Raw genomic sequence first — 26,187 nt, forward strand, 5'->3', positions numbered from 1 at the left:
CAAGTGTGTGCGTGCGAGTGTGTGCGTGCAAGTGTGTGCGTGCGATTGTGTGCGAGTGTGTGTGAGTGTGTGTGTTCGAGTGTGTGCGAGTGTGTGTGAGTTTGTGTGCGAGTGTGTGTGCGAGAGTGTGTGAGTGTGTGCGAGTGTGTGCAAATGTGCCTGAGTGTGCGGGAGTGTGCACGAGTGAGTGGGTGCGAGTGTGTGCGAGTGTGCATGAGCGAGTGTGTGTGAGTGTGTGTGTGTGTGCGAGTTTGTGTGCGAGTGAGTGTGTGCGAATGTGTGCGAGTGTGTCTGTGCGAGTGTGTGTGCGAGTGTGTGCGTGCGAGTGTTTGCGTGCGATTGTGTGCGAGTGTGTGTGAGTGTGTGCGAGTGTGTGTGCGAGTGTGTGTGCGAGAGTGTGCGAGTGTGTGCGAGTGTGTGCAAGTGTGTGCGAGTGAGTGTGTGCGAGTGTGTGCGAGTGTGTGCGAGTGAATGCGGGTGTGTGTATGCGAGTGTGTGTGCGATTGTGTATGAGTGTGTGTGAGTTTGTGCAAGTGTGTGCGTGTGTGTTCGAGTGCGTGCGAGCACGCGCAAATGTGTGCGAGAGTTTGCGAGTGTGGGCGTGCGAGTGTGTGCTATTGTGCGCGAGTGTGTGAGTGTGTGCGAGTGTGCGTGAGTAGGTGTGTGTGTAAGTGCGTGCGAGTGTTTCCGAGTGTGTGTGTGAGTGTGTAGGACTGTGTGTGCGAGTGTGTGTGCGAGTGTGTGAGTACGAGTGTGTGCAATTGTGTGCGAGTGTGTGTGTGAGTGCGTATGAGTGAGTGTGTGCGAGTGTGTGCGAGTGTGTGTTTGCGAGTGTGTGTGCGAGTGTGTGCGAGTGTGTGCGAGTGTATGTGCGAGTGTGTGCGTGTGAGTGTGTGCGTGTGTGCGAGTTTGTGTGTGAGTGAGTGTGTGCGAATGTGTGCGATTGTGTGCGAGTGTGTCTGTTCGAGTGTGTGTGCGAGTGTGTGTGCGAGTGTGTGCGTGCGAGTGTGTGTGCGAGAGTGTGCGAGTGTGTGCGAGTGTGTGCAAATGTGCCCGAGTGTGCGCGAGTGTGCACGAGTGAGTGGGTGCGAGTGTGTGTGAGTGTGTGCATGTGAGTGTGTGCGAGTGTGTGCGAGTGTGTGCGAGTGTGTGTGCGAGTATGTGCGAGTGTGTATGAGTGTGTGTGCGAGTGTGTGAAAGTGTGTGTGAGTGTGTGCGAGTGTGTGTGTGCAAGTGTGTGCGAGTGTGTGCGAGTGTGTGCGAATGTGTATGAGTGTATGTGCGAGTGTGTGTGCGAGTGTGTGTGAGTGTGTGCGAGTGTGTGTAGGAGTGTGTGTGAGTGTGTGCGATTGTGTGTGAGTGTGTAGGACTGTATGTGCGAGTGTGTGTGAGTGTGTTCGAGTGTGTGTGTGTGCAAGTGTGTGAGTGTGTGCAAGTGTGTGTGTGCAAGTGTGTGTGTGAGTGTGTGCGACTGTGTGTGCACGTGTGTGTGCGAGTGTGTATGAGTGTATGTGCGAGTGTGTGTGCGAGTGTGTGCGAGTGTGGGTGCGAGTGTGTGTGTTTGAGTGTGTGCAAGTGTGTGCGAGTGGGTGTACGAATGCGTACGAGTGTGTACGTGTGTGCGAGTGTGTGCTTGCGAGTGTGTGCGAGTGTGCTCGAGTGAGTGGGTGCGAGTGTGTGTGAGTGTGTGCGAGTGAGTGTGTGCTAGTGTGCGCGAGTGTGTGAGTTTGTGCGAGTGTGCGCGAGTGTGTGCGTGTGAGTGAGTGTTTGTGTGAGTGTGTGCAAGTGTGTGCAAGTGTGTTTGTGAGTGTGTGCAAGTGTGTGCGTGCGAGTGTGTGCGTGCGAGTGTGTGCGAGTGTGTGTGTGCGTGTGTGTGCGAGTGTGTACGAGTGTGTATGAGTGTGTGTGCGTGTGTGCAAGTGTGTGCGAGTGCATGCGAGTGTGTGTGTGAGTGTCTGGGAGTGTGTGCGAGTGAGTGTGATTGAGTGTGTGCGATTGTGTGCGAGTGTGTGTGCGATTGTGTCTGAGTGAGTGTGTGAGTGTGTGCGAGTGTGTGTGAAAGTGTGTGTGTGAGTGTGTGCGAGTGTGTGTGAGTGTGTGCGGGTGTGTGCGTGCGAGTGAGTGCGAGTGTGTGCAAGCGTGTGCGAGTGTGTGCGAGTGTGTGTGACTGTGCACGAGTGTGCAAGTGTTAGTGAATTTGTGTGTGAGTCTGTGCGAGTGTGTGCTTGCGAGTGTTTGCTATTGTGCGTGAGTGTGTGAGTGTGTGCGAGTGTGCGCGAGTGTGCTCGAGTGAATTGGTGAGAGGGTGTGCGAGTGTGTGTGATTGTGTGCGAGTAAGTGTGTGTGAGTGTGTATGAGTGAGTGTGTGTGAGTGTGTGTGTGCGAGTTTGTGTGCGAGTGTGTGCGAGTGAGTGTGTGCGAGTGTGTGCGAGTCTGTGTGCGAGTGTGTGCGAGTTTGTGTGTGAGTGTGTGTGCGAGTGTGTGTGCGAGAGTGTGTGAGTGTGTGCGAGTGTGTGCAAATGTGACTGAGTGTGCGGGAGTGTGCACGAGTGAGTGGGTGCGAGTGTGTGCGAGTGTGCATGAGCGAGTGTGTGTGAGTGTGTGCGTGTGTGCGAGTTTGTGTGCGAGTGAGTGTGTGCGAATGTGTGCGAGTGTGTGCGATTGTGTCTGTGCGAGTGTGTGTGCGAGTGTGTGCGTGCGAGTGTGTGCGTGCGATTGTGTGCGAGTGTGTGTGAGTGTGTGCGAGTGTGTGTGCGAGTGTGTGTGCGAGAGTGTGCGAGTGTGTGCGAGTGTGTGCAAATGTGCCCGACTGTGCGTGAGTGTGCACGAGTGAGTGGGTGCGAGTGTGTGCGAGTGTGTGTGAGTGTGTGCATGTGAGTGGGTGCGAACGTGTGCGAGTGTGTGTGAGTGTGTGTGCGAGTGTGTGTCCATGTGTGTGCGTGCGCGTGTGTGCGAGTGTGTATGAGTGTGTGTGCGAGTGTGTGCAAGTGTGTTTGAGTGTGTGCGAGTGTGTGCGTGCGAGTGTGTGCGAGTGTGTGCGAGTGTGTGAGTGCGAGTGTGTCCGAATGTGTGCGAGTGTGTGCGTGCGAGTGTGTGCGAGTGTGCTCGAGTGAATTGGTGAGAGTGTGTGCGAGTGTGTGTGATTGTGTGCGAGTAAGTGTGTGTGTATGAGTGAGTGTGTGTGTGAGTGTGTGTGCGAGTGTGTTCGAGTGTGTGTGTGTGTGAGTGTGTGTGAGTGTGTGCAAGTGTGTGTGTGCGAGTATGTGTGTGAGTGTGTGCGACTGTGTGTACACGTGTGTGTGCGAGTGTGTATGAGTTTATGTGCGAGTGTGTGTGCGAGTGTGTGCGAGTGTTGGTGCGAGTGTGTGTGTTTGAGTGTGTGCAAGTGTGTGCGAGTGGGTGCGTACGAGTGTGTGCATGTGTGCGAGTGTGTGCTTGCGAGTGTGTGCGAGTGTGCTCGAGTGAGTGGGTGCGAGTGTGTGTGAGTGTGTGCGAGTGAGTGTGTGCTAGTGTGCGCGAGTGTGTGAGTTTGTGCGAGTGTGCGTGAGTGTGTGCGTGTGAGTGAGTGTGTGTGTGAGTGTGTGCAAGTGTGTGCAAGTGTGTTTGTGAGTGTGTGCAAGTGTGTGCGTGCGAGTGTGTGCGTGCGAGTGTGTGCGAGAGTGTGTGCGTGTGTGTGCGAGTATGTACGAGTGTGTATGAGTGTGTGTGCGTGTGTGCAAGTGTGTGCGAGTGCGTGCGAGTGTGTGTGTGAGTGTGTGGGAGTGTGTGCGAGTGAGTGTGTGCGAATGTGTGCGAGTGTGTGTGTGCGATTGTGTATGAGTGAGTGTGTGAGTGTGTGCGAGTGTGTGTGAAAGTGCGTGCGAGTGTGTGTGTGAGTGTGTGCGAGTGTGTGTGAGTGTGTGCGGGTGTGTGCGTGCGAGTGAGTGCGAGTGTGTGCAAGCATTTGCGAGTGTGTGCGAGTGTGTGTGACTGTGCACGAGTGTGCAAGTGTGAGTGAATGTGTGTGTGAATCTGTGCGAGTGTGTGCTTGCGATTGTTTTCTAATTTGCGTGAGTGTGTGAGTGTGTGCGAGTGTGCAAGTGTGAGTGTTTGCGAGTCTTTGTGAGTTTGTGTGTGAATGTGTGCGACTGTGTGTGCGAGTGTGTGCGCGTGTGTGCGAGTGTGTATGAGTGTATGTGCGAGTGTGTGTGCGAGTGTGCATGAGTGTGTGCGTGTGAGTGTGTGCGTGCGAGTGTGTGCGAGTGTGTATGAGTGTGTGTGAGTATGTGCATGCGAGTGTGTGCCAGCGAGTGCGTGCGAGTGTGTGCAAGTGTGAGTGAGTGTTTGTGAGTGTGTGTGCAAGTGTGTGTGCGAGAGTGTGTGAGTGTGTGCAAATGTGCCCGAGTGTGCGCGAGTGTGCACGAGTGAGTGCGTGCGAGTGTGTGCGAGTGTATGTGCGAGTGTGTGCGTGTGAATGTGTGTGAGTGTGTGCGAGTGTGTCTGTGCGAGTGTGTGTGCGAGTGTGTGTGCGAGTGTGTGCGTGCAAGTGTGTGTGCGAGAGTGTGTGAGAGTGTGCGAGTGTGTGCAAATGTGCCCGAGTGTGCGCGAGTGTGCACGAGTGAGTGGGTGCGAGTGTGTGTGAGTGTGTGCATGTGAGTGTGTGCGAGTGTGTGCGATTGTGTGCGAGTGTGTCTGTTCGAGTGTGTTTGCGAGTGTGTGTGCGAGTGTGTGCGTGCGAGTGTGTGTGCGAGAGTGTGCGAGTGTGTGCGAGTGTATGCAAATGTGCCCGAGTGTGCGCGAGTGTGCACGAGTGAGTGGGTGCGAGTGTGTGTGAGTGTGTGCATGTGAGTGTGTGCGAGTGTGTGCGAGTGTGTGTGAGTGTGTGCGAGTGTGTGTGCATGTGTGTGTGCGAGTATGTGCGAGTGTGTATGAGTGTGTGCGAGTGTGTGAAAGTGTTTGTGAGTGTGTGCGAGTGTGTGTGTGCAAGTGTGTGCGAGTGTGTGCGAATGTGTATGAGTGTATGTGCGAGTGTGTGTGCGAGTGTGTGTGAGTGTGTGCGAGTGTGTGTAGGAGTGTGTGTGAGTGTGTGCGATTGTGTGTGAGTGTGTAGGACTGTATTTGCGAGTGTGTGCGAGTGTGTTCGAGTGTGTGTGTGTGCAAGTGTGTGAGTGTGTGCAAGTGTGTGTGTGCAAGTGTGTGTGTGAGTGTGTGCGACTGTGTGTGCACGTGTGTGTGCGAGTGTGTATGAGTGTATGTGCGAGTGTGTGTGCGAGTGGGTGCGAGTGTGGGTGCGAGTGTGTGTGTTTGAGAGTGTGCAAGTGTGTGTGAGTGGGTGTACAAATGCGTACGAGTGTGTACGTGTGTGCGAGTGTGTGCTTGCGAGTGTGTGCGAGTGTGCTCGAGTGAGTGGGTGCGAGTGTGTGTGAGTGTGTGCGAGTGAGTGTGTGCTAGTGTGCGCGAGTGTGTGAGTTTGTGCGAGTGTGCGTGAGTGTGTGCGTGTGAGTGAGTGTGTGTGTGAGTGTGTGCAAGTGTGTGAAAGTGTGTTTGTGAGTGTGTGCAAGTGTGTGCGTGCGAGTGTGTGCGTGCGAGTGTGTGCGAGTGTGTGTGTGCGTGTGTGTGCGAGTGTGTACGAGTGTGTATGAGTGTGTGTGCGTGTGTCCAAGTGTGTGCGAGTGCGTGCGAGTGTGTGTGTGAGTGTCTGGGAGTGTGTGCGAGTGAGTGTGATTGAGTGTGTGCGAGTGTGTGCGAGTGTGTCTGCGATTGTGTATGAGTGAGTGTGTGAGTGTGTGCGAGTGTGTGTGAAAGTGCGTGCGAGTGTGTGTGTGAGTGTGTGCGAGTGTGTGCGGGTGTGTGCGTGCGAGTGAGTGCGAGTGTGTGCAAGCGTGTGCGAGTGTGTGCGAGTGTGTGTGACTTCACGAGTGTGCAAGTGTGAGTGAATTTGTGTGTGAGTCTTTTCGAGTGTGTGCTTGCGAGTGTTTGCTATTGTGCGTGAGTGTGTGAGTGTGTGCGAGTGTGCGCGAGTGTGCTCGAGTGAATTGGTGAGAGGGTGTGCGAGTGTGTGTGATTGTGTGCGAGTAAGTGTGTGTGAGTGTGTATGAGTGAGTGTGTGTGAGTGTGTGTGTGCGAGTTTGTGTGCGAGTGTGTGCGAGTGAGTGTGTGCGAGTGTGTGCGAGTCTGTGTGCGAGTGTGTGCGAGTTTGTGTGCGAGTGTGTGTGCGAGTGTGTGTGCGAGAGTGTGTGAGTGTGTGCGAGTGTGTGCAAATGTGACTGAGTGTGCGGGAGTGTGCACGAGTGAGTGGGTGCGAGTGTGTGCGAGTGTGCATGAGCGAGTGTGTGTGAGTGTGTGCGTGTGTGCGAGTTTGTGTGCGAGTGAGTGTGTGCGAATGTGTTCGAGTGTGTGCGATTGTGTCTGTGCGAGTGTGTGTGCGAGTGTGTGCGTGCGAGTGTGTGCGTGCGAGTGTGTGCGTGCGATTGTGTGCGAGTGTGTGTGAGTGTGTGCGAGTGTGTGTGTGAGTGTGTGTGCGAGAGTGTGCGAGTGTGTGCGAGTGTGTGCAAATGTGCCCGACTGTGCGTGAGTGTGCACGAGTGAGTGGGTGCGAGTGTGTGCGAGTGTGTGTGAGTGTGTGCATGTGAGTGGGTGCGAACGTGTGCGAGTGTGTGTGAGTGTGTGTGCGAGTGTGTGTGCATGTGTGTGTGTGCGCGTGTGTGCGAGTGTGTATGAGTGTGTGTGCGAGTGTGTGCAAGTGTGTTTGAGTGTGTGCGAGTGTGTGCGTGCGAGTGTGTGCGAGTGTGTGCGAGTGTGCGAGTGTGTGAGTGCGAGTGTGTCCGAATGTGTGCGAGTGTGTGCGTGCGAGTGTGTGCGAGTGTGCTCGAGTGAATTGGTGAGAGTGTGTGCGAGTGTGTGTGATTGTGTGCGAGTAAGTGTGTGTGTATGAGTGAGTGTGTGTGTGTGAGTGTGTGTGCGAGTGTGTTCGAGTGTGTGTGTGTGTGAGTGTGTGTGAGTGTGTGCAAGTGTGTGTGTGCGAGTATGTGTGTGAGTGTGTGCGACTGTGTGTACACGTGTGTGTGCGAGTGTGTATGAGTTTATGTGCGAGTGTGTGTGCGAGTGTGTGCGAGTGTTGGTGCGAGTGTGTGTGTTTGAGTGTGTGCAAGTGTGTGCGAGTGGGTGCGTACGAGTGTGTGCATGTGTGCGAGTGTGTGCTTGCGAGTGTGTGCGAGTGTGCTCGAGTGAGAGGGTGCGAGTGTGTGTGAGTGTGTGCGAGTGAGTGTGTGCTAGTGTGCGCGAGTGTGTGAGTTTGTGCGAGTGTGCGCGAGTGTGTGTGTGAGTGTGTGCAAGTGTGTGCAAGTGTGTTTGTGAGTGTGTGCAAGTGTGTGCGTGCGAGTGTGTGCGTGCGAGTGTGTACGAGTGTGTATGAGTGTGTGTGTGCGATTGTGTATGAGTGAGTGTGTGAGTGTGTGCGAGTGTGTGTGAAAGTGCGTGCGAGTGTGTGTGTGAGTGTGTGCGAGTGTGTGTGAGTGTGTGCGGGTGTGTGCGTGCGAGTGAGTGCGAGTGTGTGCAAGCATGTGCGAGTGTGTGCGAGTGTGTGTGACTGTGCACGAGTGTGCAAGTGTGAGTGAATGTGTGTGTGAATCTGTGCGAGTGTGTGCTTGCGAGTGTTTTCTAATGTGCGTGAGTGTGTGAGTGTGTGCGAGTGTGCGCGAGTGTGTGCGTGTGAGTGTTTGCGAGTCTTTGTGAGTTTGTGTGTGAATGTGTGCGACTGTGTGTGCGAGTGTGTATGAGTGTATGTGCGAGTGTGTGTGCGAGTGTGCATGAGTGTGTGCGTGTGAGTGTGTGCGTGCGAGTGTGTGCGAGTGTGTATGAGTGTGTGTGTGTGAGTATGTGCATGCGAGTGTGTGCCAGCGAGTGCGTGCGAGTGTGTGCAAGTGTGAGTGAGTGTTTGTGAGTGTGTGTGCAAGTGTGTGTGCGAGAGTGTGTGAGTGTGTGCAAATGTGCCCGAGTGTGCGCGAGTGTGCACGAGTGAGTGCGTGCGAGTGAGTGTGTGTGAGTGTGTGCAAGTGTGTGCAAGTGTGTTTGTGAGTGTGTGCAAGTGTGTGCGTGCGAGTGTGTGCATGCGAGTGTGTGCGAGTGTGTGTGCGTGTGTGTGCGAGTGTGTACGAGTGTGTATGAGTGTGTGTGCGTGTGTGCAAGTGTGTGCGAGTGCGTGCGAGTGTGTGTGTGAGTGTGTGGGAGTGTGTGCGAGTGAGTGTGATTGAGTGTGTGCGAGTGTGTGCGAGTGTGTGTGTGCGATTGTGTATGAGTGAGTGTGTGAGTGTGTGCGAGTGTGTGTGAAAGTGCGTGCGAGTGTGTGTGTGAGTGTGTGCGAGTGTGTGTGAGTGTGTGCGGGTGTGTGCGTGCGAGTGAGTGCGAGTGTGTGCAAGCATGTGCGAGTGTGTGCGAGTGTGTGTGACTGTGCACGAGTGTGCAAGTGTGAGTGAATGTGTGTGTGAATCTGTGCGAGTGTGTGCTTGCGAGTGTTTTCTAATGTGCGTGAGTGTGTGAGTGTGTGCGAGTATGCGCGAGTGTGCAAGTGTGAGTGTTTGCGAGTCTTTGTGAGTTTGTGTGTGAATGTGTGCGACTGTGTGTGCGCGTGTGTGCGCGTGTGTGCGAGTGTGTATGAGTGTATGTGCGAGTGTGTGTGCGAGTGTGCATGAGTGTGTGCGTGTGAGTGTGTGCGTGCGAGTGTGTGCGAGTGTGTATGAGTGTGTGTGAGTATGTGCATGCGAGTGTGTGCCAGCGAGTGCGTGTGAGTGTGTGCAAGTGTGAGTGAGTGTTTGTGAGTGTGTGTGCAAGTGTGTGTGCGAGAGTGTGTGTGTGTGCAAATGTGCCCGAGTGTGCACGAGTGAGTGCGTGCGAGTGTGTGCGAGTGTATGTGCGAGTGTGTGCGTGTGAATGTGTGTGAGTGTGTGCGAGTGTGTCTGTGCAAGTGTGTGTGTGTGCGAGTGTGTGTGCGAGTGTGTGCGTGCGAGTGTGTGTGCGAGAGTGTGCGAGTGTGTGCGAGTGTGTGCAAATGTGCCCGAGTGTGCGCGAGTGTGCACGAGTGAGTGGGTGCGAGTGTGTGTGAGTGTGTGCATGTGAGTGTGTGCGAGTGTTTGCGAGTGTGTGTGATTGTGTGCGAGTGTGTGCGTGCGAGTGTGTTTGGGTTTGTGCGTGTGAGTGAGTGTGAGTGTGTGCAAATGTGTGTGAGCGTGTGCGAGTGTGTGCGAGTGTGTGTGAGTGTGTGCGTGTGAGTGAGTGTGTGTGAGTCTGTGCGAGAGTGTGCTTGTGAGTGTTTGCTAGTGTGAGTGTGTGCGAGTGTGTGTGAAAGTGCATGCGAGTGTGTGTGTGAGTGTGTGCGAGTGTGTGTGAGTGTGTGCGGGTGTGTGCGTGCGAGTGAGTGCGAGTGTGTGCGAGTGTGTGTGACTGTGCACGAGTGTGCAAGTGTGAGTGAATGTGTGTGTGAATCTGTGCGAGTGTGTGCTTGCGAGTGTTTGCTAGTGTGCATGAGTGTGTGAGTGTGTGCGAGTGTGCGCGAGTGTGTGCGTGTAAGTAAGTGAGTGTGTGTGTGAGTGTGTGCGAGTGTTTGTGAGTTTGTGTGTGAATGTGTGCGACTGTGTGTGCGAGTGTGTGCGCGTGTCTGCGAGTGTGTATGAGTGTATGTGCGAGTGTGTGTGCGAGTGTGCATGAGTGTGTGCGTGTGAGTGTGTGCGAGTGTGTATGAGTGAGTGTGTGTGAGTGTGTGCGTGTCTGCGAGTTTGTGTGCGAGTGAGTGTGTGCGAATTTGTGCGAGTGTGTGTGAGTGTGTGTGTGTGAGTATGTGCGTGCGAGTGTGTGCCAGCGAGTGCGTGCGAGTGTGTGCAAGTGTGAGAGAGTGTTTGCGAGTGTGTGTGCGAGAGTGTGTGAGTGTGTGCAAATGTGCCCGAGTGTGCGCGAGTGTGCACGAGTGAGTGGGTGCGAGTGTGTGTAAGTGTGTGCATGTGAGTGTGTGCGAGTGTGTGAGAGTGTGTGTGAGTGTGTGCGAGTGTGTGTGAGTGTGTGCGAGTGTGTGTGCATGTGTGTGTGCGAGTGTGTGCGAGTGTGTGCGAGTGTGTGTGCGAGTGTGTGAAAGTGTGTGTGAGTGTGTGCGAGTGTGTGTGTGCAAGTGTGTGCGAGTGTGTGCGAGTGTGTGTGAGTGTGTGTGCGAGTGTGTGTGCGAGTGTGTTCAATTGTGTGCGAGTGTGTGTGTGAGTGTGAGTGAGTGTGTACGAGTGTGTGCGAGTGTGTGCGAGTGTGTGTGCGAGTGTGTGTGAGTGTGTGCGAGTGTGTGTGTGAGTGTGTGCGAGTGTGTGTGTGAGTGTGTAGGACTGTATGTGCGAGTGTGTATGAGTGTGTGTGTGAGTGTGTGCGAGTGTGTGCAAGTGTGTGCGAGTGAGTGTGTGCGAGTGTATGTGCGAGTTTGTGCGTGCGAGTGTGTTTGGGTTTTTGCGTGTGAGTGAGTGCGAGTGTGTGCAAATGTGTGTGAGCGTGTGTGAGTGTGTGCGAGTGTGTGTGAGTGTGTGCGAGTGTGTGCGTGTGAGTGAGTGTGTGTGTGAGTCTGTGCGAGTGTGTGCTTGCGAGTGTTTGCTAGTGTGCACGAGTGTGTGAGTGTGTGCGAGTGTGTGCGTGTGAGTAAGTGTGTGTGTGTGTGAGTGTGTGCGAGTGTTTGCGAGTGTGTGTGTGAGTGTGTGTGACTGTGTGTGCGAGTGTGTGCGCGTGTGTGCGAGTGTGTATGAGTGTATGTGCCAGTGTGTGTGCGATTGTGTGCGAGTGTGTGTGTTCGAGTGTGTGCAAGTGTGTGCAAGTGTGTGTGCGAGTGCGTACAAGTGTGTGCGTGCGAGTGTGTGCGAGTGTGTGCATGCGAGTGTGTGCGAGTGTGCTCGAGTGAGTGTGTGCGAGTGTTTATGAGCGAGTGTGTGCGAGTGTGCTCGAGTGAGTGTGTGCGAGTGTGTATGAGCGAGTGTGTGCGTGTGTGCGAGTTTGTGTGCGAGTGAGTGTTTGCGAATGTGCCCGAGTGTGTGCGAGTGTGTGTGAGTGTGTGTGCAAGTGCGTGCGAGTGTGTGCGTTCGAGTGTGTGCAAGTGTGAGTGAGTGTGTGCGAGTGTGTGTGCGAATGTGTGTGCGAGAGTGTGCGTGTGTGTGCGAGTGTGTGCAAATGTGCCTGAGTGTGCGGGAGTGTGCAAGAGTGAGTGGGTGCGAGTGTGTGCGAGTGTGCATAAGCGAGTGTGTGTGAGTGTGTGCGTGTGTGCGAGTTTGTGTGCGAGTGAGTGTGTGCGAATGTGTGCGAGTGTGTCTGTGCGAGTGTGTGTGCAAGTGTGTGCGTGCGAGTGTGTGCGTGCGAGTGTGTGCGTGCGATTGTGTGCGAGTGTGTGTGAGTGTGTGTGAGTGTGTGTGCGAGTGTGTGTGCGAGAGTGTGCGAGTGTGTGCTAGTGTGTGCAAATGTGCCCGAGTGTGCGTGAGTGTGCACGAGTGAGTGGGTGCGAGTGTGTGCGAGTGTGTGTGAGTGTGTGCATGTGAGTGTGTGCGAACATGTGTGAGTGTGTGTGAGTGTGTGTGCGAGTGTGTGTGCATGTGTGTGTGTGCGAGTGTGTGCGAGTGTGTATGAGTGTGTGTGCGAGTGTGTGCAAGTGTGTGTGAGTGTGTGCGAGTGTGTGCGAGTGTGTGCAACTGTGTGCGAGTGTGTGCGAGTGTGTGAGTGCGAGTGTGTCTGAATGTGTGCGAGTGTGTGCGTGCGAGTGTGCACGAGTGTGCACGAGTGTGTGCATGTAAGTGTGTGCGTGCGAGTGTGTGCGAGTGTGCTCGAGTGAATGGGTGAGAGTGTGTGCGAGTGTGTGTGAGTGTGTGCGAGTAAGTGTGTGTAAGTGTGTATGAGTGAGTGTGTGTGTGTGCGAATGTGTGCGAGTGTGTCTGTGCGAGTGTGTCTGTGCGAGTGTGTGTGCGAGTGTGTGTGCGAGTGTGTGCGAGCGAGTGTGTGTGCGAGAGTGTGCGAGTGTGTGCAAATGTGCCCGAGTGTGCACGAGTGAGTGGGTGCGAGTGTGTGTGAGTGTGTGCATGTGAGTGTGTGCGAGTGTGTGCGAGTGTGTGTGAGTGTGTGCCAGTGTGTGTGCATGTGTGTGTGCGAGTGTGTGCGATTGTGTGTGCGAGTGTGTGAAAGTGTGTGTGAGTGTGTGCGAGTGTGTGTGTGCAAGTGTGTACGAGTGTGTGCGTGTGAGTGTGTGCGACTGTGTGCGAGTGTGTGCGAGTGGGTGAGTGTGTGCAAGTGTGTGCGAGTGTGTGCCAGTGTGTGCGTGTGAGTGAGTGCGAGTGTGTGCGAGTGTGTGCGAGTGTGTGTATGCGAGTGTGTGTGCGATTGTGTATGAGTGTGTGCGAGTGTGTGTGAGTTTGTGTGTGTGTGTGCGAGTGTGTGCTAGTGCGCACGAGTGTTTGAGTGTGTGCGAGTGTGCCTGAGTAAGTGTGTGTGTGATTGTGTGCTAGTGTTTCCAAGTGTGTGTGTGAGTGAGTAGGACTGTGTGTGCGAGTGTTTGCGAGTGTGTGTGTGAGCATGTGTGTGAGTGTGTTTGAGGGTGTGTAATTGTGTGCAAGTGTGTGTGTGCGAGTGCGAGTCCATATGAGTGAGTGTGTGAATGTGTGCGAGTGTGTTCCAGTGTGTGTGTGCGAGCGTGTGTATGAGTGTGTGCGAGTGTGTGCGTGCGAGTGTGTGCGAGTGTGTATGAGTGTATGTGCGAGTGTGTGTGCGAGTGTGTGCGAGTGTGTGTGCGAGTGTGTGTGTTCGCGTGTGTGCACGTGTGTGCGAGTGTGTGTGCGAGTGCGTACGAGTGCGTGTGAGTGTGCACGAGTGTGTGCGTGTGAGTGTGTGCGAGTGGGTGATTGTGTGTGCGAATGTGTGTGTGTGTGAGTGTGTGCGAGTGTGTATGAGTGTATGTGCGAGTGTGTGCCAGTGTGTGTGTGTGAGTGCGTGCAAGTGTGTGCGAGAGTGTGCGAGTGTGTGTGTGCGAGTGTGTGTGTGTGAGTGTGTGTGTACGAGTGTGTGTGCAATTGTGTATGAGTGTGTGCGAGTGTGTGTGAGTTTGTGCAAGTGTGTGAGTGCGTGCGTGCGAGTGCGTGCGAGTGAGTGCGAGTGTGTGCGAGTGTTTGTATGCGAGTGTGTGTGCGATTGTGTATGAGTGTGTGCGAGTGTGAGTGAGTTTGTGCGAGTGTGTGCGTGTGTGTGCGAGTGTGTGTGCATGTGTGTGTGCGAGTGTGTGCGAGTGTGTGTGCGAGTGTGTGTGCGAGTGTGTGAAAGTGTGTGTGAGTGTGTGTGAGTGTGTGTGTGCAAGTGTGTGCGAGTGTGTGCGAGTGTGTGCGAGTGTGTGTGCGAGTGTGTGTGCGAGTGTGTTCAATTGTGTGCGAGTGTGTGTGTGAGTGTGAGTGAGTGTGTACGAGTGTGTGCGAGTGTGTGCGAGTGTGTGTGCGAGTGTGTGTGAGTGTGTGTGAGTGTGTGTGTGAGTGTGTGCGAGTGTGTGTGAGTGTTTGCGAGTGAGTGTGTGCGAGTGTGTGTGCGAGTGTGTGCGAGTGTGTTTGGGTTTTTGCGTGTGAGTGAGTGCGAGTGTGTGCAAATGTGTGTGAGCGTGTGCGAGTGTGTGCAAGTGTGTGTGAGTGTGTGCGAGTGTGTGCGTGTGAGTGAGTGTGTGTGTGAGTGTGTGCGAGTGTGTGTTTGCTAGTGTGCGCGAGTGTGTGAGTGTGTGCGAGTGTGTGCATGTGAGTAAGTGAATGTGTGTGTGAGTGTGTGCGAGTGTTTGCGAGTGTGTGTGTGAGTGTGTGTGACTGTGTGTGCGAGTGTGTGCGCGTGTGTGCGAGTGTGTATGAGTTTATGTGCGAGTGTGTGTGCGAGTGTGTGCGAGTGTGTGTGTTCGAGTGTGTGCAAGTGTGTGCAAGTGTGTGTGCGAGTGCGTACAAGTGTGTGCGAGTGTGCATGAGTGTGTGCGTGTGTGCGAGTTTGTGTGCGAGTGAGTGTGTGCGAATGTGTGCGAGTGTGTCTGTGCGAGTGTGTGTGCAAGTGTGTGCGTGCGAGTGTGTGCGTGCGAGTGTGTGCGAGTGTGTGTGAGTGTGTGTGCGAGTGTGTGTGCGAGAGTGTGCGAGTGTGTGCGAGTGTGTGCAAATGTGCCCGAGTGTGCGTGAGTGTGCACGAGTGAGTGGGTGTGAGTGTGTGCGAGTGTGTGTGAGTGTGTACGTGTGAGTGTGTGCAAACGTGTGTGAGTGTGTGTGAGTGTGTGTGCGAGTGTGTGTGCATGTGTGTGTGTGCGAGTGTGTGCGAGTGTGTGTGCGAGTGTGTGAAAGTGTGTGTGAGTGTGTGCGAGTGTGTGTGTGCAAGTGTGTGCGAGTGTGTGCGAGTGTGTGCGAGTGTGTGTGAGTGTGTGTGCGAGTGTGTGTGCGAGTGTGTTCAATTGTGTGCGAGTGTGTGTGTGAGTGTGAGTGAGTGTGTACGAGTGTGTGCGAGTGTGTGCGAGTGTGTGTGCGAGTGTGTGTGAGTGTGTGCGAGTGTGTGTGTGAGTGTGTGCGAGAGTGTGTGTGAGTGTGTAGGACTGTATGTGCGAGTGTGTATGAGTGTGTGTGTGAGTGTGTGCGAGTGTGTGCAAGTGTGTGCGAGTGAGTGTGTGCGAGTGTGTGTGCGAGTTTGTGCGTGCGAGTGTGTTTGGGTTTTTGCGTGTGAGTGAGTGCGAGTGAGTGCAAATGTGTGTGAGCGTGTGCGAGTGTGTGCGAGTGTGTGTGAGTGTGTGAGAGTGTGTGCGTGTGAGTGAGTGTGTGTGCGAGTCTGTGCGAGTGTGTGCTTGCGAGTGTTTGCTAGTGTGCGCGAGTGTGTGAGTGTGTGCGAGTGTGTGCGTGTGAGTAAGTGAGTGTGTGTGTGAGTGTGTGCGAGTGTTTGCGAGTGTGTGTGTGAGTGTGTGCGACTGTATGTGCGAGTGTGTGCGCGTGTGTGCGAGTGTGTATGAGTGTATGTGCGAGTGTGTGTGCGATTGTGTGCGAGTGTGTGTGTTCGAGTGTGTGCAAGTGTGTGCAAGTGTGTGTGCGAGTGCGTACAAGTTTGTGCGTGCGAGTGTGTGCGAGTGTGTGCATGCGAGTGTGTGCGAGTGTGCTCGAGTGAGTGTGTGCGAGTGTTTATGAGCGAGTGTGTGCGAGTGTGCTCGAGTGAGTGTGTGCGAGTGTGTATGAGCGAGTGTGTGCGTGTGTGCGAGTTTGTGTGCGAGTGAGTGTTTGCGAATGTGTGTGAGTGTGTGCGAGTGTGTGTGAGTGTGTGTGCAAGTGCGTGCGAGTGTGTGCGTTCGAGTGTGTGCAAGTGTGAGTGAGTGTGTGCGAGTGTGTGTGCGAATGTGTGTGCGAGAGTGTGCGTGTGTGTGCGAGTGTGTGCAAATGTGCCTGAGTGTGCGGGAGTGTGCAAGAGTGAGTGGGTGCGAGTGTGTGCGAGTGTGCATAAGCGAGTGTGTGTGAGTGTGTGCGTGTGTGCGAGTTTGTGTGCGAGTGAGTGTGTGCGAATGTGTGCGAGTGTGTCTGTGCGAGTGTGTGTGCAAGTGTGTGCATGCGAGTGTGTGCGTGCGAGTGTGTGCGTGCGATTGTGTGCGAGTGTGTGTGAGTGTGTGTGAGTGTGTGTGCGAGTGTGTGTGCGAGAGTGTGCGAGTGTGTGCCAGTGTGTGCAAATGTGCCCGAGTGTGCGTGAGTGTGCACGAGTGAGTGGGTGCGAGTGTGTGCGAGTGTGTGTGAGTGTGTGCATGTGAGTGTGTGCGAACATGTGTGAGTGTGTGTGAGTGTGTGTGCGAGTGTGTGTGCATGTGTGTGTGTGCGAGTGTGTGCGAGTGTGTATGAGTGTGTGTGCGAGTGTGTGCAAGTGTGTGTGAGTGTGTGCGAGTGTGTGCGTGCGAGTGTGTGCAACTGTGTGCGAGTGTGTGCGAGTGTGTGAGTGCGAGTGTGTCTGAATGTGTGCGAGTGTGTGCGTGCGAGTGTGCGCGAGTGTGCACGAGTGTGTGCATGTAAGTGTGTGCGTGCGAGTGTGTGCGAGTGTGCTCGAGTGAATGGGTGAGAGTGTGTGCGAGTGTGTGTGAGTGTGTGCGAGTAAGTGTGTGTGAGTGTGTATGAGTGAGTGTGTGTGTGTGCGAATGTGTGCGAGTGTGTCTGTGCGAGTGTGTCTGTGCGAGTGTGTGTGCGAGTGTGTGTGCGAGTGTGTGCGAGCGAGTGTGTGTGCGAGAGTGTGCGAGTGTGTGCAAATGTGCCCGAGTGTGCACGAGTGAGTGGGTGCGAGTGTGTGTGAGTGTGTGCATGTGAGTGTGTGCGAGTGTGTGCGAGTGTGTGTGAGTGTGTGCCAGTGTGTGTGCATGTGTGTGTGCGAGTGTGTGCGATTGTGTGTGCGAGTGTGTGAAAGTGTGTGTGAGTGTGTGCGAGTGTGTGTGTGCAAGTGTGTACGAGTGTGTGCGTGTGAGTGTGTGCGACTGCGTGCGAGTGTGTGGAGTGGGTGAGTGTGTGCAAGTGTGTGCGAGTGTGTGCCAGTGTGTGCGTGTGAGTGAGTGCGAGTGTGTGCGAGTGTGTGCGAGTGTGTGTATGCGAGTGTGTGTGCGATTGTGTATGAGTGTGTGCGAGTGTGTGTGAGTTTGTGTGTGTGTGTGTGCGAGTGTGTGCTAGTGCGCACGAGTGTTTGAGTGTGTGCGAGTGTGCCTGAGTAAGTGTGTGTGTGATTGTGTGCTAGTGTTTCCAAGTGTGTGTGTGAGTGAGTAGGACTGTGTGTGCGAGTGTTTGCGAGTGTGTGTGTGAGCATGTGTGTGTGAGTGTGTTTGAGGGTGTGTAATTGTGTGCAAGTGTGTGTGTGCGAGTGCGAGTCCATATGAGTGAGTGTGTGAATGTGTGCGAGTGTGTTCCAGTGTGTGTGTGCGAGCGTGTGTATGAGTGTGTGCGAGTGTGTGCGTGCGAGTGTGTGCGAGTGTGTATGAGTGTATGTGCGAGTGTGTGTGCGAGTGTGTGCGAGTGTGTGTGCGAGTGTGTGTGTTCGCGTGTGTGCAAGTGTGTGCGAGTGTGTGTGCGAGTGCGTACGAGTGCGTGTGAGTGTGCACGAGTGTGTGCGTGTGTGCGAGTGGGTGATTGTGTGTGCGAATGTGTGTGTGTGAGTGTGTGCGAGTGTGTATGAGTGTATGTGCGAGTGTGTGCCAGTGTGTGTGTGTGAGTGCGTGCAAGTGTGTGCGAGAGTGTGCGAGTGTGTGTGTGCGAGTGTGTGTGTGTGAGTGTGTGTGTACGAGTGTGTGTGCAATTGTGTATGAGTGTGTGCGAGTGTGTGTGAGTTTGTGCGAGTGTGTGCGTGTGTGTGTGCGAGTGCGTGTGAGTGAGTGTGAGTGTGTGCGAGTGTGTGTGTGCGAGTGTGTGTGAGTGTGTGCGAGTGAGTGTGTGTGAGAGTGTATTAGTGAGTGTGTGAGAGTGTGTGCGTGTGTGCGAGTTTGTGTGCGAGTGTGTGCGAGTGTGTGAGTGTGTGCGAGTGTGTGCGTGCGAGTGTGTGCGAGTGTGTGAGTGTGTGTGCGAATGTGTGTGCGAGTGAGTGTGTATGAGTGTGTGTAGGAGTGTGTGCGATTGTGTGTGTGAGTGTGTAGGACTGTATGTGCAAGTGTGTGGGAGTGTGTTTGAGTGTGTGAGTGTGTGCGAGTGTGTGTGAGTGTGTGTGAGTGTGTGCATGTGTGTGTGTGCGAGTGTGTGTGTGTGAGTGTGTGCAAGTGTGTTCGAGTGTGTGTGCGAGTGTGTATGAGTGTGTTTGTGCAAGTGTGTGCGCGTGTGTGTGAGTGTGTGTGAGTGTGTGCATGAGTGAGTGTGTGCGAGTGTGTGTGAGTGTGTGTGTGTGAGTGTGTGCGAGTGTGTGTGTGCGAGTGTGTGCGTGCGAGTGTGTTCGAGTGTGTGCGAGTGTGTGCGAGTGTGTGTGTGCGAGTGTGTGTGTGCGATTGTGCATTAGTGAATGTGTGCGAGTGTGCGTGAGTGTGTGCGTGTGAGTGAGTGAGTGTGTGTGTGCGAGTGTGTGCGAGTGAGTGTGAGTGAGTGTGTGCGAGTGTGTGTGTGTGATTGTGCATAAGTGTGTGCGAGTGTCAGTGTGTAGGACTGTGTGTGCGAGTGTGTGTGCGAGTGTGTGTGAGTGTGTGCGAGTGTGTGTGAGTGTGTGCGAGTGTGTGTAGGAGTGTGTGCGATTGTGTGTGTGAGTGTGTAGGACTGTATATGCGAGTGTGTGCGACTGTGTTCGAGTGTATGTGCGAGTGTGTGAGCATGTGTGAGTGTGTGCAAGTGTGTGCGTGCGAGTGTGTGTGTGCGAGTGTGTGTGATTGTGTATGAGTGAGTGTGTGCGAGTGTGTGCGAGTGTGTGTGAGTGTGTGTGTGAGTGTGTGCAAGTGTGTTTGAGTGTGTTTGTGCGAGTGTGTATGAGTGTGTGCGAGTGTGTGCAAGTGTGTTTGTGCGAGTGTGTATGAGTGTGTGTGTGCGAGTGTGTGCAGGTGTGTGTGAGTGTGTGTGCGAGTGTGTGCGAGTGTGCTCGAGTGAATGGGTGCGAGTGTTTGCGAGTGTGTGTGAGTGTGTGCGAGTGAGTGTGTGTGAGAGTGTATTAGTGAGTGTGTGAGTGTGTGCTAGTGAGTGCAAGTGTGTGCGAGTGTGTGTGTGCGAGTGTGTGCAAGTGTGTGCGAGTATGTGCGACAATGTGCGATTGTGTGCGAGTGTGTGTGTGCGAGTGTGTGTGCATTTGTGTATGAGTGTGTGCGAGTGTGTGCAAGTGTGTGTGAGTGTGTGCGAGTGTGTGCGTGCGAGTGTGTGCGACTGTGTGCGAGTGTGTGTGTGCGAGTGTGCACGAGTGTGCACGAGTGTGTGCGTGTAAGTGTGTGCATGCGAGTGTGTGCGACTGTGCTCGAGTGAATGGGTGCGAGTGTGTGCGAGTGTGTGTGAGTGTGTGTGATTGAGTGTGTGTGAGAGTGTATTAGTGAGTGTGTGAGAGTGTGTGCGTGTGTGCGAGTTTGTGTGCGAGTGTGTGCGAGTGTGTGAGTGTGTGCGAGTGTGTGCGTGCGAGTGTGTGCGAGTGTGTGAGTGTGTGTGCGAATGTGTGTGCGAGTGAGTGTGTATGAGTGTGTGTAGGAGTGTGTGCGATTGTGTGTGTGAGTGTGTAGGACTGTATGTGCAAGTGTGTGGGAGTGTGTTTGAGTGTGTGAGTGTGTGCGAGTGTGTGTGAGTGTGTGTGAGTGTGTGCATGTGTGTGTGTGCGAGTGTGTGTGTGTGAGTGTGTGCATGCGAGTCTGTGTGTGCACACGAGTGTGTGCGAGTGTGTGAGTGTGTGTGCGAATGTGTGTGCGTGTGAGTGTGTGCGAGTGTGTATGAGTGTATGTTCGAGTGTGTGCCAGTGTGTGCGAGTGTGTGCGAGTGAGTGTGTGCGAGTGTGTGCGAGAGTGTGCGAGTGTGTGTGTGCGAGTGTGTGTGTGTGAGTGTGTGTGCAATTGTGTATGAGTGTGGGCGAGTGTGTGTGAGTTTGTGCAAGTGTGTGCGTGTGTGCGTGCGAGTGCGTGTGAGTGAGTGCGAGTGTGTGCGAGTGTGTGCGAGTGTGTGTATTCGAGTGTGTGTGCTATTGTGTATGAGTGTGTGCGAGTGTGTGTGAGTTTGTGCGAGTTTGTGTGTGTGTGTGCGAGTGTGTGCTAGTGTGCACGAGTGTTTGAGTGTGTGCGAGTGTGCCTGAGTAAGTGTGTGTGTGATTGTGTGCGAGTGTTTCCGAGTGTGTGTGTGAGTGAGTAGGACTGTGTGTGCGAGTGTTTGCGAGTGTGTGTGCGAGCATGTGTGTGCGAGTGTGTTCGAGTGAGTGCAATTGGGAGCGAGTGTGTGCCAGTGTGTGTGTGCGAGTGTGTGCGAGTGTGTGTATGAGTGTGTGTGTTCGATTGTGTATAAGTGTGTGCGAGTGAGTGTGTGTGAGTGTGTGTGCGAGTGTGTGCATGCGAGTGTGTGCGTGTGAGTGTGTGCGTGCGAGTGTGTGCGACTGTGTGCGACTGTGTGTGAGTGTGTGAGTGCGAGTGTGTGCGAATGTGTGCGTGCAAGTGTGCACGAGTGTGTGCGTGTAAGTGTGTGCGTGCGAGTGTGTGCGAGTGTGCTCGAGTGAATGGGTGCGAGTGTTTGCGAGTGTGTGTGAGTGTGTGCGAGTGAGTGTGTGTGAGAGTGTATTAGTGAGTGTGTGAGTGTGTGCTAGTGAGTGCAAGTGTGTGCGAGTGTGTGTGTGCGAGTGTGTGCAAGTGTGTGCGAGTATGTGCGACAATGTGCGATTGTGTGCGAGTGTGTGTGTGCGAGTGTGTGTGCATTTGTGTATGAGTGTGTGCGAGTGTGTGCAAGTGTGTGTGAGTGTGTGCGAGTGTGTGCGTGCGAGTGTGTGCGACTGTGTGCGAGTGTGTGTGTGCGAGTGTGCACAAGTGTGCACGAGTGTGTGCGTGTAAGTGTGTGCATGCGAGTGTGTGCGACTGTGCTCGAGTGAATGGGTGCGAGTGTGTGCGAGTGTGTGTGAGTGTGTGTGAGTGAGTGTGTGTGAGAGTGTATTAGTGAGTGTGTGAGAGTGTGTGCGTGTGTGCGAGTTTGTGTGCGAGTGTGTGCGAGTGTGTGAGTGTGTGCGAGTGTGTGCGTGCGAGTGTGTGCGAGTGTGTGAGTGTGTGTGCGAATGTGTGTGCGAGTGAGTGTGTATGAGTGTGTGTAGGAGTGTGTGCGATTGTGTGTGTGAGTGTGTAGGACTGTATGTGCAAGTGTGTGGGAGTGTGTTTGAGTGTGTGAGTGTGTGCGAGTGTGTGTGAGTGTGTGTGAGTGTGTGCATGTGTGTGTGTGCGAGTGTGTGTGTGTGAGTGTGTGCAAGTGTGTTCGAGTGTGTGTGCGAGTGTGTATGAGTGTGTTTGTGCAAGTGTGTGCGCGTGTGTGTGAGTGTGTGTGAGTGTGTGCATGAGTGAGTGTGTGCGAGTGTGTGTGAGTGTGTGTGTGTGAGTGTGTGCGAGTGTGTGTGTGCGAGTGTGTGCGTGCGAGTGTGTTCGAGTGTGTGCGAGTGTGTGCGAGTGTGTGTGTGCGAGTGTGTGTGTGCGATTGTGCATTAGTGAATGTGTGCGAGTGTGCGTGAGTGTGTGCGTGTGAGTGAGTGAGTGTGTGTGTGCGAGTGTGTGCGAGTGAGTGTGAGTGAGTGTGTGCGAGTGTGTGTGTGTGATTGTGCATAAGTGTGTGCGAGTGTCAGTGTGTAGGACTGTGTGTGCGAGTGTGTGTGCGAGTGTGTGTGAGTGTGTGCGAGTGTGTGTGAGTGTGTGCGAGTGTGTGTAGGAGTGTGTGCGATTGTGTGTGTGAGTGTGTAGGACTGTATATGCGAGTGTGTGCGACTGTGTTCGAGTGTATGTGCGAGTGTGTGAGCATGTGTGAGTGTGTGCAAGTGTGTGCGTGCGAGTGTGTGTGTGCGAGTGTGTGTGATTGTGTATGAGTGAGTGTGTGCGAGTGTGTGCGAGTGTGTGTGAGTGTGTGTGTGAGTGTGTGCAAGTGTGTTTGAGTGTGTTTGTGCGAGTGTGTATGAGTGTGTGCGAGTGTGTGCAAGTGTGTTTGTGCGAGTGTGTATGAGTGTGTGTGTGTGCGAGTGTGTGCAGGTGTGTGTGAGTGTGTGTGCGAGTGTGTGCGAGTGTGCTCGAGTGAATGGGTGCGAGTGTTTGCGAGTGTGTGTGAGTGTGTGCGAGTGAGTGTGTGTGAGAGTGTATTAGTGAGTGTGTGAGTGTGTGCTAGTGAGTGCAAGTGTGTGCGAGTGTGTGTGTGCGAGTGTGTGCAAGTGTGTGCGAGTATGTGCGACAATGTGCGATTGTGTGCGAGTGTGTGTGTGCGAGTGTGTGTGCATTTGTGTATGAGTGTGTGCGAGTGTGTGCAAGTGTGTGTGAGTGTGTGCGAGTGTGTGCGTGCGAGTGTGTGCGACTGTGTGCGAGTGTGTGTGTGCGAGTGTGCACGAGTGTGCACGAGTGTGTGCGTGTAAGTGTGTGCATGCGAGTGTGTGCGACTGTGCTCGAGTGAATGGGTGCGAGTGTGTGCGAGTGTGTGTGAGTGTGTGTGAGTGAGTGTGTGTGAGAGTGTATTAGTGAGTGTGTGAGAGTGTGTGCGTGTGTGCGAGTTTGTGTGCGAGTGTGTGCGAGTGTGTGAGTGTGTGCGAGTGTGTGCGTGCGAGTGTGTGCGAGTGTGTGAGTGTGTGTGCGAATGTGTGTGCGAGTGAGTGTGTATGAGTGTGTGTAGGAGTGTGTGCGATTGTGTGTGTGAGTGTGTAGGACTGTATGTGCAAGTGTGTGGGAGTGTGTTTGAGTGTGTGAGTGTGTGCGAGTGTGTGTGAGTGTGTGTGAGTGTGTGCATGTGTGTGTGCGAGTGTGTGTGTGTGAGTGTGTGCAAGTGTGTGTGAGTGTGTGCGAGTGTGTGCGTGCGAGTGTGTGCGAGTGTGTGAGTGTGTGTGCGAATGTGTGTGCGAGTGAGTGTGTATGAGTGTGTGTAGGAGTGTGTGCGATTGTGTGTGTGAGTGTGTAGGACTGTATGTGCAAGTGTGTGCGAGTGTGTTTGAGTGTGTGAGTGTGTGCGAGTGTGTGTGAGTGTGTGCAAGTGTGTGTGTGCGAGTGTGTGTGTGTGAGTGTGTGCAAGTGTGTTCGAGTGTGTGTGCGAGTGTGTATGAGTGTGTTTGTGCAAGTGTGTGCGCGTGTGTGTGAGTGTGTGTGAGTGTGTGCATGAGTGAGTGTGTGCGAGTGTGTGTGAGTGTGTGTGTGTGAGTGTGTGCGAGTGTGTGTGTGCGAGTGTGTGCGTGCGAGTGTGTTCGAGTGTGTGCGAGTGTGTGCGAGTGTGTGTGTGCGAGTGTGTGTGTGCGATTGTGCATTAGTGAATGTGTGCGAGTGTGCGTGAGTGTGTGCGTGTGAGTGAGTGAGTGTGTGTGTGCGAGTGTGTGCGAGTGAGTGTGAGTGAGTGTGTGCGAGTGTGTGTGTGTGATTGTGCATAAGTGTGTGCGAGTGTCAGTGTGTAGGACTGTGTGTGCGAGTGTGTGTGCGAGTGTGTGCGAGTGTGTGCGAGTGTGTGTGAGTGTGTGCGAGTGTGTGTAGGAGTGTGTGCGATTGTGTGTGTGAGTGTGTAGGACTGTATATGCGAGTGTGTGCGACTGTGTTCGAGTGTATGTGCGAGTGTGTGAGCATGTGTGAGTGTGTGCAAGTGTGTGCGTGCGAGTGTGTGTGTGCGAGTGTGTGTGATTGTGTATGAGTGAGTGTGTGCGAGTGTGTGCGAGTGTGTGTGAGTGTGTGTGTGAGTGTGTGCAAGTGTGTTTGAGTGTGTTTGTGCGAGTGTGTATGAGTGTGTGCGAGTGTGTGCAAGTGTGTTTGTGCGAGTGTGTATGAGTGTGCGTGTGTGCGAGTGTGTGCAGGTGTGTGTGAGTGTGTGTGCGAGTGTGTGTGCGAGTGTATGCGCGAGTGTGTGCGTGCGAGTGTGTGCGAGTGTGTGCGTGCGAGTCTGTGTGTGCACACGAGTGTGTGCGAGTGTGTGAGTGTGTGTGCGAATGTGTGTGCGTGTGAGTGGGTGCGAGTGTGTATGAGTGTATGTGCGAGTGTGTGCCAGTGTGTGCGAGTGTGTGTGTGCGAGTGTGTGCAAGTGTGTGCGAGTGAGTGTGTGCAAGTGTGTGCGAGAGTGTGCGAGTGTGTGTGTGCGAGTGTGTGTGTGAGTGTGTGTGCAATTGTGTATGAGTGTGGGCGAGTGTGTGTGAGTTTGTGGAAGTGTGTGCATGTGTGCGTGCGAGTGTGTGCGAGTGTGTGCGAGTGTGTGTATGCGAGTGTGTGTGCTATTGTGTATGAGTGTGTGCGAGTGTGTGTGAGTTTGTGCGAGTTTGTCTGTGTGTGTGTGCGAGTGTGTGCTAGTGTGCACGAGTGTTTGAGTGTGTGCGAGTGTGCCTGAGTAAGTGTGTGTGTGATTGTGTGCGAGTGCTTCCGAGTGTGTGTGTGAGTGAGTAGGACTGTGTGTGCGAGTGTTTGCGAGTGTGTGTGCGAGCATGTGTGTGCGAGTGTGTTCGAGTGAGTGCAATTGGGAGCGAGTGTGTGCCAGTGTGTGTGTGCGAGTGTGTGCGAGTGTGTGTATGAGTGTGTGTGTTCTATTGTGTATAAGTGTGTGCGAGTGAGTGTGTGTGAGTGTGTGTGCGAGTGTGTGCATGCGAGTGTGTGCGTGAGAGTGTGTGCGTGCGAGTGTGTGCGACTGTGTGCGACTGTGTGCGAGTGTGTGAGTGCGAGTGTGTGCGAATGTGTGCGTGCAAGTGTGCACGAGTGTGTGCGTGTAAGTGTGTGCGTGCGAGTGTGTGCGAGTGTGCTCGAGTGAATGGGTGCTAGTGTTTGCGAGTGTGTGTGAGTGTGTGCGAGTGAGTGTGTGTGAGAGTGTATTAGTGAGTGTGTGTGAGTGTGTGCCAGTGTGTGCGAGTTTGTGTGCGAGTGTGTGCGAGTGTGTGCGTGCGAGTGTGTGCGTGCGAGGGTGTGCGAGTGTGTGAGTGTGTGTGCAAATGTGTGTGCGAGTGAGTGTGTATGAGTGTTTGTAGGAGTGTGTGTGAGTGTGTGTGATTGTGTGTGTGAGTGTGTAGGACTGTATGTGCAAGTGTGTGCGAGTGTGTTCGAGTGTGTGCGAGTGTGTGTGAGTGTGTGTGAGTGTGTGCAAGTGTGTGTGTGAGTGTGTGCAAGTGTGTGTGCGTATGTGTGAGTGTGTGTGAGTGTGTGCATGAGTGAGTGTGTGCGAGTGTGTGTGAGTGTGTGTGTGTGAGTGTGTGCGAGTGTGTGTGTGCGAGTGTGTGCGTGCGAGTGTGTGCGAGTGTGTGCGAGTGTGTGTGTGTGAGTGTGTCCGAGTGTGTGTGCGATTGTGTATTAGTGAATGTGTGCGAGTGTGCGTGAGTGTGTGCGTGTGAGTGAGTGAGTGTGTGCGTGCGAGTGTGTGCGAGTGAGTGTGAGTGAGTGTGTGCGAGTGTGTGCGAGTGTGTGTGTGCGATTGTGCATAAGTGTGTGCGAGTGTGAGTGTGTAGGACTGTGTGTGCGAGTGTGTGTGCGAGTGTGTGCGAGTGTGTGCGAGTGTGTGTGAGTGTGTGCGAGTGTGTGCGAGTGTGTGAGTGCGAGTGTGTCCGAATGTGTGCGAGTGTGGGCGTGCGAGTGTGCGCGAGTGTGCACGAGTGTGTGCATGTAAGTGTGTGCATGCGAGTGTGTGCGAGCGTGCTCGAGTGAATGGGTGAGAGTGTGTGCGAGTGTGTGTGAGTGTGTGCGAGTAAGTATGTGTAAGTGTGTATGAGTGAGTGTGTGTGTGTGCGAGTTTATGTGTGAGTGTGTGCGAGTGAGGGTTTGCGAGTGTGTGCGAGTTTGTGTGCGAGTGTGTGTGCGAGTGTGTGCGTGCGAGTGTGTGCGAGTGTGTGAGTGCGAATGTGTGTGCGTTTGAGTGTGTGCGAGTGTGTATGAGTGTATGTGCGAGTGTGTGCCAGTGTGTGCGAGTGTGTGCAAGTGTGTGCGAGTATGTGCGAGAGTGTGCGAGTGTGTGCGAGTGTGTGTGTGCGAGTGTGTGTGCATTTGTGTATGAGTGTGTGCGAGTGTGTGTGAGTTTGTGCAAGTGTGTGCGTGTGTTCGTGCGAGTGCGTGCAGGTGTGTGTATGCGAGTGTGTGTGCGATTGTGTATGAGTGTGTGTGAGTTTGTGCAAGTGTGTGCGTGTGTGTGCGAGTGCGTGCGAGTACGCGCAAATGTGTGCGAGAGTGTGCGAGTGTGGGCGTGCGAGTGTGTGCTAGTGTGCGCAAGTGTGCGAGTTTGTGTGCGAGTGTGCTCGAGTGAATGGGTGCGAGTGTGTGTGAGTGTGTGCTAGTGAGTACAAGTGTGTGCGAGTGTGTGTGTGCGAGTGTGTGCAAGTGTGTGCGAGTATGTGCGACAATGTGCGATTGTGTGCGAGTGTGTGTGTGCGAGTGTGTGTGCATTTGTGTATGAGTGTGTGCGAGTGTGTGCAAGTGTGTGTGAGTGTGTGCGAGTGTGTGCGACTGTGTGCGAGTGTGTGAGTGCGAGTGTGTGCGAATGTGTGCGAGTGTGTGTGTGCGAGTGTGCACGAGTGTGCACGAGTGTGTGCGTGTAAGTGTGTGCGTGCGAGTGTGTGCGACTGTGCTCGAGTGAATGGGTGCGAGTGTGTGCGAGTGTGTGTGAGTGTGTG

The sequence above is a fragment of the Phyllobates terribilis genome, unplaced genomic scaffold, assembly GCF_046119375.1.
Source record: "Phyllobates terribilis strain yellow unplaced genomic scaffold, ASM4611937v1 Scaffold_126__1_contigs__length_5098115, whole genome shotgun sequence".
NCBI lineage: Eukaryota > Metazoa > Chordata > Amphibia > Anura > Dendrobatidae > Phyllobates > Phyllobates terribilis.